Below are 12,557 nucleotides of genomic sequence, written 5' to 3'. Positions count from 1 at the left end.
AAAATTTTCAAAATTAAATTATTCCAAAGTTTAGGTGTTTGCCCCTGCACTTCAACATTTTTTGAAATTAATCCCTGCAATTTAGTATTGGTCCATGAACCATTTATTTTATTTTTTTTTTATTTTTCAATGATTTTATTATGTTTATTGAGAATAATTCTAAAAAAACTCCCCAAACAAAATTATAAACAATAATTATAATTTTTTTTAGTTTAAATCACCAATATGGATTCTTAATAATGGTGAATCACCTTTAAAGTTTAAATCACCATTATTTGTGCAATATGACAGCGGTTAATCGTATGGTTAGTAGGCAAACAAAACATTACTAAAAGGAATTAAAAAATACCCCGTAAGAGTGTTTAGCCGTTAAACATGTAAATTTAAAATGATGGTCATGTTGTATTTTTTAGTTATTATTAAATATTTAAGAATTTATTTATTAATAGGAATCATTTTTAGAGTAAGTTACAATTTCCTCCTTTAAGAGAACCTTAATTTATCTTTCCTTTCCATCTTATGTAAAAATATACAGTATCTTCCCTTGCAAAGTAAATATATATATGAAAAAATATACTCCTCAATGATATAATTAAATTTAAATATATTTTTATTAATTTGTGAAGATTTTAGAATATAACATAATTTTAATTAGCTTATTTCATCAATTTCAATAATTTGTCTAATATTCCCCGTGAACATAGCTCAGTTGGCAGCAATAACAAAAAGTGATGAAAGTGCAAGGACTAATAATGAATTAAATAGTTGGAATAGCAAAACGATATTGAATATTCCAACTATTTAATTCATTATTAGCCCTTAATTCTTTAAAGGTTTGTCTTTTTTGTTTTTTTAACAAAAGCAAAACGATATTCATTCACTCAAATTGATAAAATACATCAGATACAATAACATCATGAATATCGCTAAAAACGTAAAGGATGAATCTGTAAACACACCACACAAGTTAATAGCATACAACAACCAAATGCTTACAAATAATATGATAAAATCTAAATCACAAGAATACTCATGATTCTGGATCTGCAACATTGACACCCTAATCATTGATTAAATCTGTAATTGATTGACTGAAGTTATATTTCAATAGGAAAAAAGGAATACCGCAACAAGACGCAAAATCAGAAAACACCGCACAAGACGACGAACAACAAAACGCCGCACTCAGACGACGAAATCATGAAAAAAAGAACATAAAAGAAAAACTTTATATATGGAAATCTCTTATTTAAATTGAAAAGAAATGGAAAAAGGATGCAGAAGGTTAATTCTAGGGCAAAAAATGACCAAAACCACCTCTCCTCAATAAATGAAAGAGAAAGAAAACTTAGTGAGAAAGTGGTGTTTCTCTCACTAAAAAACTAGGGCAGGCAAAAGTTCTTTAAGGGTTTGTCTAATATGTGCAATATTGTATATGTTAAAGCAACTAAAAGTAACAACTTTGTATTGAAAATCAATAATTATTTATTAAAAAGTTATATATTTTATTATAAAATGCACAAGTTCCAATACAAACATACTATTTTGAATTTATTAACATGTTCAACTTTGCAAATGATAGAAAAACGTTTCTTTAAATAAGAAAAAAGACATTAATCTGGTCAAAACAAAACACAATAATAAATATAAATCATCAGAATAAATATATTTAAAATTTTAAATTGAAAAAATAAATGTAATGAAATTGTTTTATTCAAATCTTGTCAAAGCAAAACATTGTAATACATCTAGATCATCAAAAGTGTATATTCAAATATAGTCAATTAAAAGTTGATTTCTTTTTTCTTTTTTTAGTGTAAAGTGTTTATGTTATTTGATGCATATATTTGTTTGTATACAAAATTTGAAATTATTATTAAATTAATTGAAAAATAAATCATTTTCACTTGAGAAGAACCATATTTGAAAATCTTGCAGTCATAAGGATTAGTCTAGTCCATATTGGGTAAACCACGTTAAATTCTGGAGAAAGAAGCATATTGAAAAATCTATCAATCAAGTTAACTATAATTTTTACTTTAGGTATACACAAATCTCACTATACATGCATATACAGTTAGTAAATTTATTTAAGAATAATAATCTTTACTAAGTGTGTTGTGTTTTAAGTTTACAATTGAGAAAGGTTTATACTATGTTAAGGATAGATTTTAAAAGGGTCACGTTAGAAATCCCTTTTCTTGTGAACATTATTCCCTAAAAGAACCAGGTCTCCACTATGACATGACCTTGCGAGGCATTTTTTTTTGTTATAATCAAATCAATCTTGCCATAATGACATGACCTTCATAAGAGTCATTGATGACAAAATTACTAGAAAGTGTACTAGCGCATGTCATTAAGTAGTAATATTTATACAAAAGAGTTCATTTACACAAGGATTGTTTAGTTTAGAAGTAACTAATGCGATTATGATTAGTTTAATTAGTTGTAACAATAAGGGTGTTTTTCACATGACAAAGTGGTGTTGGGGAGGGAGGGAGGGAGGGAGATATAGAGAGAGAGAGAGAGAGCAACTAGATCTGATTCATATGAGTAACTACACGATATGAATATAGTTCTAGTGATTACTTTGATTTAAAAACCTTTGAACAAAATAGTCGGTCCAATGTCTTCGTCACTAATTCTCTTCAATGGTTATGCTCCCTAATGTATTATATGAAGATAATCATTGAAGGTTTAAGAATGCCAAAGTAATTTGTTGGAACAAAATTGGTTTGTACAATGCTTGTAAGGTTTTGATGATAACAAAGTATCAAAGAACAATTGGATATGCTGATATATGTTCAAGTGTGCAGGACTATGGATTGAAATTTAACAAGGTATGAACATGTATAAGAGCATCAGAAGCACAAAAGAAGTTCAAAGACTATAGTAAAAGATCTGAAGAAAGGTCAATCATAAGTTAACACCTTGGATCGGAACAAAGGATCCTACTCAGAAGCTGAAGATCTTCATCAGACTCTAAAGACCATCAGACTCTGAAGACATCCAGACTATGAAGTGCAAAAGATCTTGAGGGACCCAGACACCACATCAGATTTGTCCACTGTTCTAGCTATCTTTATCAAAGTTTGATAGTATTGTTTGTCTTCTTCTGACCACGTGTAGAAACAAGCAAAGAACTTCAAGGACAAAGAGAATGAACGGAAGGTTCCAGTTTTAGCAAAAGAATTTCAAATGTCTAATAAACAACATTATCCATATCAGGAAAAGATCAAACGTCCTTGATTTGAAAGCTTCTCAATGACTCTTATTGTGGTGGCACTCTTCTCTAACGTCTCTCAAATCCTTGCCTATATAAGAAGATAATTACTCGAAGAACAATAACAAAACTCTGCTATATTAATTGTTCCATTACTCTGTCAAATCAAAAAGCGCATAGAACACTTAAGAATTTCTTATCATAGTTTGTATCTTAGAAATTCTAAGTCTTAGAGTCTGTTCTAAATTGTATTGTTTACACTTCTGATTGTATATCAAATGTAAGAACAAATCTTATTTATTTGTAAACCATTAGAAATCTTTTGCTTGTGTGCTTGAGCAGTGGAACTCTCTTTTAGTTGTGACTGAGCATTAGACGTCTCTTGCTTGTGTTCGTGAGCATTTGGAAGTGTCCATGAGCAATTGTAATCTAGTGTGGTTATAGTGAAATCTCTTGGAAGTGCAAGAGTACTGGACCACTCCTGGTTTGTAGGAGGAACCAGTATAAATTGTCTTTGTGTCTACTCTCTCTCTCTCTCTCTCTCTCTCTATATATATATATATATATATATATATATATATATATATATATATATATATATCTTTGTGTTTGTTATGTCCGCTGTAAACCGACTCTGAGCTCATCAGACTATGACCAGTTCAAAAACACTTAGAAAAGTTTTGTAAAAGCCAACCCAATTCAACCCCCCTTCTTATGTTTTTCTCACCTTTAGTTGGTATCAGAGCACGGACTGTGCTCATCCACTTAACTGTGCCACAGTTAAGATCCAGAGAGAAAAACATGTCTTCTTAAAGTGATTCTAGTCCTACTGGTTCAGGCAAAAACCATAATACTACTATTCACTATGATTACAACACCTCCACAAATGATAAGCACAGTTTCTCAGTAAACCTTCCATTCTTCAATGGAGATGCTACTCAATTTTCATGGTAGAAAATCAAGATGTACAGCTACATCATTAGTGTTGATGATGAAATGTGGGACATAATTGAAGATGGCATCAGATCTACTGTTAATACAAATGGATGGAATAGTGACTGACAGGAAAAGCCTGACTGCTACTCGAAAGAAAGAATGCAAAAGACATCACAAAGTAAGTGCAATTATGGTGGATGCACTGCTCATCAGGGAGGTAATGAGCTTCCAACAAAGAAGCAAAAGAACAGCTTTATTGACCCCAAATGATCTTTTAGAGCTAATCCACCTTTATATCTGGGTCTACATATATGGCTCTAAGCCACAATGTAAATCTTTTTGTTGGAGATATCCCCACTCCAAATGAAATCAGTAAACATTCTCCTTAGTTGCTTAATCAGAGAGGCCAAGCATACACGTGAAAGGAATACACTAGCATATTAGATACAACTGAGTTCACAAGTTGGACTCTCCCATATGATAGTTAGAAGGTATCCTATCCAAAAAGATAATTTAACACTGATTTTATCAATAATGTGATTAAAATGTTGAACTTTAGGCTTACCTTTAAACAAAGGAATCCCCAAGTCTATACAAGGAAGAGAAGCATGCTTGAATCAAGTGAAGCCTGCTATGGTACATTATATAGAATAAGAGAGAGATCAAGTGTCGAAAGTACTCTTACTATTATTGATAATTTGATCTGGATAGCTACAATAAAGGTCAAAAAGCTCCATGACATTCTTGACATTGTCGTTAGTGCCTTTGTAGAATATTAGGGTGTCATCGGCATACAAACAAGGATTGGGAGTTAAGTTGTTCCTGCTAGCTTGCATCTAAGATATCTTCCCTTGAGCTACCAAATCCAACAGACCTCTACTAATAACTTCTTCTGCAAGGCAAAAAGGAATAAGGACCAAAGGGTTCCTGTGCCTCACCCTCTCTGCAACAGCTGAAAAACCTGTCAACATAAAGCAGGAAAGACAAAAACTTACAGCTAGTAGTCTTGACCTTTTTTGAACTAATGAAAATTTTACTATATAATGTATACTAGCGTTTAGATGAACAATGTGTCTTTTGTCCGCTCTTATTATTGCGCTAATACGTATAAATTACGAATAATAGTTTTTGTGAAGTTTAAATTTTGATTAAAATTATTTTGATTTTGAATATAATATATGTATAGATATTTTGCACTTAACAAACTATAATTATCTTTTTCAATGAAAAACAATATAGCAAATATAATATAAATTTTTGTCTTCAAAATATATTAGAAGTGAAAAAGTCGGTTTAAAATCATGTATTCTTTTTTATATATATTATAGATATCATGACCTTCTTTTTCCTTGTATATATCAACCATTGTGATTTTTTGGTCATCCTTTTTATAGGTATGTGTTAGTAAATTAATGGATTAGGTTAGTTTTTAGAATTTTAACCCTATCAGTTAATATTTCTTCAACGTCTTTGAGCTCACCGACCAGATAGCATGGTTAAGAGTTAAGACCGGTTGTTTGGTCATCCAATAATGAGATGACCGGGCAAAAGAAAAAGTGTTGCTTTGCTTTTGTTCATTTGAGATGAAAAGTTGGATTTATAAAGGCTTTAGATTGTTAGATGTTTCCTGGTTTAGGTCATAATTTTCAGTTAGCTCCAAATGCTCTCCTAGATCTCTCCACATCCTTTTTGTCTCTTTCTATATTTCTCACTATCTTCTCTCTTACTCCATCAATATTTCTTCAATTCCATAGTCAATATATTTAGGTGAGGATTCAATCTTTTTTATGCTTAATGAATTTAAGAAGGAGATTTAGGGTCTAAACTTTGGCTACTAATTGCGTATTGTCCATCATTGCTTCTCAATTGAGACAAGTATTCATATTTCACCTAGAGAAACCGTAAAGAAATTCTAATCACTTTAGTAGCATTATTCATCATGGCTTCCAAAACAAAGATGATTGACACTCACATTTTAACAAAATATTGAACCAACTTTTCAAGATCCGTATATTTTACCAAATATTCTGACCCCTTTTTAGCAATGACCATCTTTGCTTCCCAATTGAGATAAGCATTCTTATTTCATGCAGAGAGTTTTGATCACTTTGTAGCATTATATGTTATGGCTTCCAAATTGACACAAAAATTTCGTTGTTACTCACATGTTTTAACAAAATATAAAACTAATATTTCTAGATCCATATTTCTTGCATCAACTTCTGATCACTTTTTGGAATTTTAGTGTGAGTTGTTTGCGTGTTAGACAATTATTTAAACTTCATTTACACTTAGTTGCTAGCTGCAAAAAGTTATTTAAGACATTTGGTTGTAAGTTAAAAATTATTTTAAAATATTCAACATATTCAAGGTTCTTGCATATCTCATTCATAATCTTATTCAATTTTAATGTACAAGAAAATGTTGATCTTCAAAATTTTCTTGTTAATATCACTCATAATAAAACAAGTATCACATTCGGTTGGCTTTTATTTCACAGAGAAACTTGTTCCAGCTTTGTTTGTTTTTGGTGATTCAATAGTAGATGTTGGAAACAACAATCTTATACAAACATCAGCAAAGGCAAATACATTTCCCTATGGCATAGATTTTAATAACTGTTCTACAGGGAGGTTTAGCAATGGTAGAAAATTGCTGACTTTATTGGTGAGTTTAAATTACACACAATATTTATTTCTTAATACAAACAATATTTAACGAGCAAAAACAATTTATTAATACATAGCAAGGTATACATAATATAATATAATATGCACAACAACAAAATTAGGGTTTAGCATAAGTTGTTTCTATCCGATGTTAAATCCATTTTCGTTGTAGTGATAGATATTTATTCAAATTACTCCACACATTCACGTTATCAGCACATTAGGAATTGTTGGATCTAAACATGCAAAAAAAATTAAAAACCATAAGTACTTTTTTACTCCACACATTCACGTTGGCAAATTTTGGTGATTTTTCTCGACTTGTTACATATACTTTTAATTTTTTTTTTCTATGTAGCTATAAGGTTGGGTTTACGGATGCCACCTCTATACTTTAGTGAGCGGTCTCATCAAATATTCTCGGGTATCAACTACGCATCAGCCTCATCTGGAATTTTGAATTCTACGGGAATTGTAAGATTAAAAAGCATTTTCACAATTTTTTAATATATTCAAAATTCAAATTATACTATTGACGACTCACCATACATATATATACCACTACAACATTTTCGGTCTTTAAGAACGGCTGGAAAGCGTTGCTTAAAATGTTAAAAGCGTTGTCTACTCTTTCAACAATGGTTATTACCACCGTTGTAGTCTAAGGCGTTGCCTTATACTTTAACAACGCTTTTATTTTATAACGGCAATTGCAACACATTAAAACCGTTGCCTGTAACCATTAAAAAGCAAAAAAAAAACTGTCACCACTGACCCTAGTAAACACAATTAACCGTTGCTAAAGGCAACGACCTTCAGTTAACCATTAACCATTAAAAGAGAACATATAAATGTATTAACTAGAATCAACTTTTAAGTGTAGAATGAAACAAATTAATTATCAAACTAAACTCAATCACTTTCATAATGCATATATATAGTGAGAGAGAGAGAGACACAAATCAATTATATTGGTTTCTCTCACAAACCGATAGTAGTTCAGTCCCCTTGCACTTCCAAGGGATTTTCATTGTAATCACTTAGATTACAAATGCTCAAGCACATAAGCATGAGACTTCTAAATGCTCAAACACACAAACAAGAGACTTCTAATGTTCAATCACAACTGAAAGAGACTTCTCACAATCTAAATTAATCAAATAAAAGATTGTTTGGTTTAAACAGTTACAAAACAAAGTATACTCTAAGACTTAAGAATTTCTAAGATATATAGTTTGTAATAAATTCTAAGTTCAAATGCACTTTGATTTTGGAAGAGTAAGGGCACTTTCAAAATGTGTAGAGTCTTGTTCAATTCTTCAAGTTTTCATCTCCTTTATATAGAGAAGGAATTGAGAGATATTTGAGAGGTGCCAGCACATAAGTTAGAGTCTTTGAGAAGCTCAATCATGGGCATTGTATTGTTTCTTGATTTTGTTAATGTCGTTGAAAAGACATTTGAAATTCCTTTGCTTCAATTGAAATTATTTGTTTCATTCCTTTTATCATTAAATTTGACTTAGCACGTGATCCAAAAGAAGACAAACTCTACTTGGTCAGATATGTTGAAAGCGGCCCTTCTTCAAAAGAAGACAATGCTGATATGAACTCTGGGTCTTCCAAGTATAATGCTTCTAGAGTTTGGGGGACTCAGATGTTGATGATCCAGAGTTTGACCTTTAGTAGACTCTGAGTGCATTTTCACTTTGGACCTTTCTTTATATCTTCTACCAAGTCTTTAGCTTCTCTTGTGCTTCAGATGCTCTCATATATGTTCAGAATTTGATAACTTTTAATTTATGGTCCTGCACACTTGAACATATATTAGCATATCCAATTGTTCTTCAATACTTTGTTATCATCAAAACTTCAGAGGCATTGTACAAAGCCTATTTTGTTTCAACACAACATTTTCTCAATGGTAGAATAAAAATTCTCGAAGGTAGCATAAAAATTCTCACAACATATGATGGAATTGCTTGCAGAACTGATTTGATCATGACCTCGCGGCTCGCATTGGCAAGGCATTTGATACTTCAGGAATTAATTTTCTTCCATAACCAATCTTTAACATAAGAGAAAATAGTTGTGCGGTTTCAACCAATCATTGATAGTAATCTTATATATTTAAGTGTTCCAACAACTGCCTGAATTCCCATGATATTGGTGATTGAATGCTTCAAAGTTTCGGATACTCTACGGCTATAATAAATTTCCAACTTGGGTAGATTGATGGCTTACCTATTAAGGGCCTTCTGAATTTGTCGTTTGGATTTTGGTGGGCCGGTCTCTTTTACTTTGAAATCAGGAGTTAGTGTCTAGTTTCAATTTTTTGGACTTATTATGGTGTCTTTTTTTTAGAGTTGAGGAATGCACTTTTTGTACAAATAATGGTCATAATGAGGATAACTGATTTCATACGAAAAAAGAAAGAAAGCATCAAAATAAAATGTTATGACTGTAGAAAATCAAATCATCAAAAGTCATATTGTCTTCTTGGCAACCAAAAAAAAGCATTGGTACTTGGACAGTGGTTGCTCAAGGCATGTGACAGAGGATAAAGACTTCTTTTTATCTTTTGAAGAAAAAGATGGACGATCAGTAACCTTTGACAACAATAATAAAGCCAAAATCAAAGGTGTGAGTGTTAATGGTAATAATAACTCTGCGAAGATTGAGGATGTTTAATATGTGGAAGGCTTAAAACATAACTTATTAAGCATCAATCAACTTTGTGATGGTGGCTTTGAAGTTATCTTTAAACCTAGCGTATGTGAAATTAAACAAACATCCTTGGGAAAAACCATCTTTATTGGATCAAGACAAAAAAAAATTTGTACATGTTATACTTAGATGAACTTCCAACTAAATCATGTTTCATATCCATAGATAAAGATAAATGGATCTGGCATAGACAAGTTAGTCATACAAGTATGAAAACCATTTCAAAATTATCTAAGCTTGATCGAGTTGGAGATCTTCCCAAACTTAGTTTTGACAAAGATAACATATGTGAAGCTTCCATAAATGGAAAACATGTCAAGAGAAGCTTTTGTAAAAGGAAAACATATGTGAAGCTTACTAATGTAAAAGTGATTCATATTTAACTCGTGGTTTTTGGATAGTTGGATACAATTTTCTTCTTAATGTGTAGTTAGCAAAATATATTTTAAGCAAGAACGCAGAAACTGAATTTCTTCATAAATCTGAGAGAAGCTGACACAAATTTGCATGAGCACGCTGCTGAAAATATGTGTGAACCTTGTCCCATAGAGTTTATGCGTGCTTGCAACCAATCATGTGTGTAAGCATCTCTTTCGTCATGGTAGATTGGAGTGATGACAGTGGAAACACGATTCACCTTCGAATTGTCAAGAGAAGATAATTCTCAGAATCGATCAAGTAAATGGAGTACCAGATTGATCAAGTAGTGATGCAATTTATGCACTTTGATTACAAACTCTCCTTGTTGCGTCACGAGAAGATAGTTCTGAGAATCAAGTTTTTCAGAGATGACAGAAAAGCAGTGTTTGTGCATCACATAAGATGAGACGAGACCTATAGGAGGTGGTTGTGCCATTGTAACCGTAAATGGAGTAGGCGAAACAGCTACCAGAGTAGTCGTAACTATCAGCGGAGTAGGCAAAATTGTCAGCGGAGTAGGTGTAAATGTCATTTGAACTAGAATTTCCAGTGGAATAGTCACGAAGGTCGAAGGACCAATGGAACTTCTCATACCATATTAGATTTCTATACCTATCAAGTTCGTAGACTATTTTTAGAGAGAATATTGAATATCAAAATATTGAATTTTGTATTATGATTGAATGAATAAGTATTAAAGTGTGAACTTACTATATATAGATGAGTTGAAGAAAAAGTAACCAGTAACTGATTCTCAACTGAATCAATTACAAGAGGTGTTCTATTCTATGCCTAATGCATGATAAGCGAGAGTGAATCCTATCCTCTATTGCTAGGTGATAATTTACTTCAAATAAAGTGTCGCTGATATACAAAATATAATCTCCAAACAAACTTCCATATTTAAAGTACTTCCACGTTAAAAGTTTGTAGGTCAGCTTTGGGTACCCTGTTGTAGAATGTGTTCTTGATTCCCCTACTTTTCTAATTTTGTCCAAGTACCAAAAGAGAGCAATGATAAGTATACTATTGTTATATGATTGGCTATTGGAATTTGGATGTAATTTTATTTATGAAGAAAATTGAAGAATGAGAGAAAAGGAAAAAAATGAGAAGAAAAATGTATTTCATTGAATGAACAATGTGTTTTTTGTTACAACATATATAGAGAATGTATCTCTTCTTATTTCTCTAACCGCTATAAAACTATCATAACAAAGTAGCTTCTAACTAACTGCTGAGATGTCTCTAACTATTTGCTTAGTTGGCATCTGTTTTTATTTCATGGCTTGCATTGCAAGTTACTTGTGCTAAGTTTAGTTTCTAACATCTATTCTTCTACTTTCTCCTCATGCTTCAAGAGTAGTATCATATAAGTACTCAATACAATATTAATATACATCATATATGATTGGATGATTGTGTCATCTGCATATGCATTGAAATAAAAGGGTAAATCTGGTGCTCTTTTTACCATAATAGTAAAGTAATTCTTTAAATGTATAATTTCAATGGTCAATCCGGTGCTCTTTTTACCATAATAATAAAGTAATTCAACTAATCTATTCAATATTTATGGATTGAAAATTGCATAGAGAAGTTGTGCAGTTGTCCTATTCTGTATGAATATTCAGTTCCAATACCAAGGTATCATTTGACCAGGCTTTTTTACGGTTTAAAAGCTACTTTAAAATAAAGTTAAAATAAAGTTCTTTAAGAAAGAAGCTAAAGTTGTTTAGTTTCTTTATTTTTTTTAGTTTTAAAGTTATTTTTAAGTTAAAAGTGGTTTGACAAAATATTGTACAAAACTTTGAATTTATTATTTTTTTGGTGATGTTTGGGGTTCGAACCCCAGACCTTGCATATATTTATGCATTGTCCCTATCAACTGAGTTAAACTCACGAGCACAAAATTTTGAATTTATTATGAATTAATATAATAAATGAAAAAATGTTTAAAATATTTTTTGAAGGGAAAAAATGTTTAAAATATATAAGATATTTTGTTTACAAATACAATATTTATTCAATGACGTTTATTTTGTGTAACATGAATACAAATCCGTATCATCATATAAAGGACTTATTAAATATTTGAATAGGAGAAATAATTTAAGGAGACTCAAATAATAACATAAATAATATCAAAATAGTTGGTTTTTTTTTCCAATTATACTCTATAACAAATTTTGTTAGAAGAATACCATATTTTTAGTGTCATTCAAAAAGATAAGAATTTATATTATATGATATTCTATTTGTTATATTGTTTCTGTCATTGAAAAAGATATGTTTAATTTTATTAAATAAGAAAAAGATATGCATAGTTTGTTACAATATAAAGGTGCAAAATATATACAAGTATAATTTTTTTAGGCATCTATACTTGTACTTTTAATTGAAATCAAAATTTTATAAAAATAATTATATGCATTATGCAACACTAAAAATAAATTTTACGCATTAGCTTAACAAAAAAACTAGTAGACAGACACAAAATATTACCCCCAAACGCTAATGTGTGTGTGTATATTTGCGAGGTTGAAGAAAGGAAATAAAAATATTTGTGACGTTGTGATGAT

The sequence above is a fragment of the Medicago sativa genome, chromosome 3, assembly GCF_051527215.1.
Source record: "Medicago sativa cultivar Bolivia chromosome 3, Bolivia_mono, whole genome shotgun sequence".
Taxonomy (NCBI): Eukaryota; Viridiplantae; Streptophyta; class Magnoliopsida; order Fabales; family Fabaceae; genus Medicago; species Medicago sativa.
Note: the sequence above shows the minus strand (reverse complement) of the source record.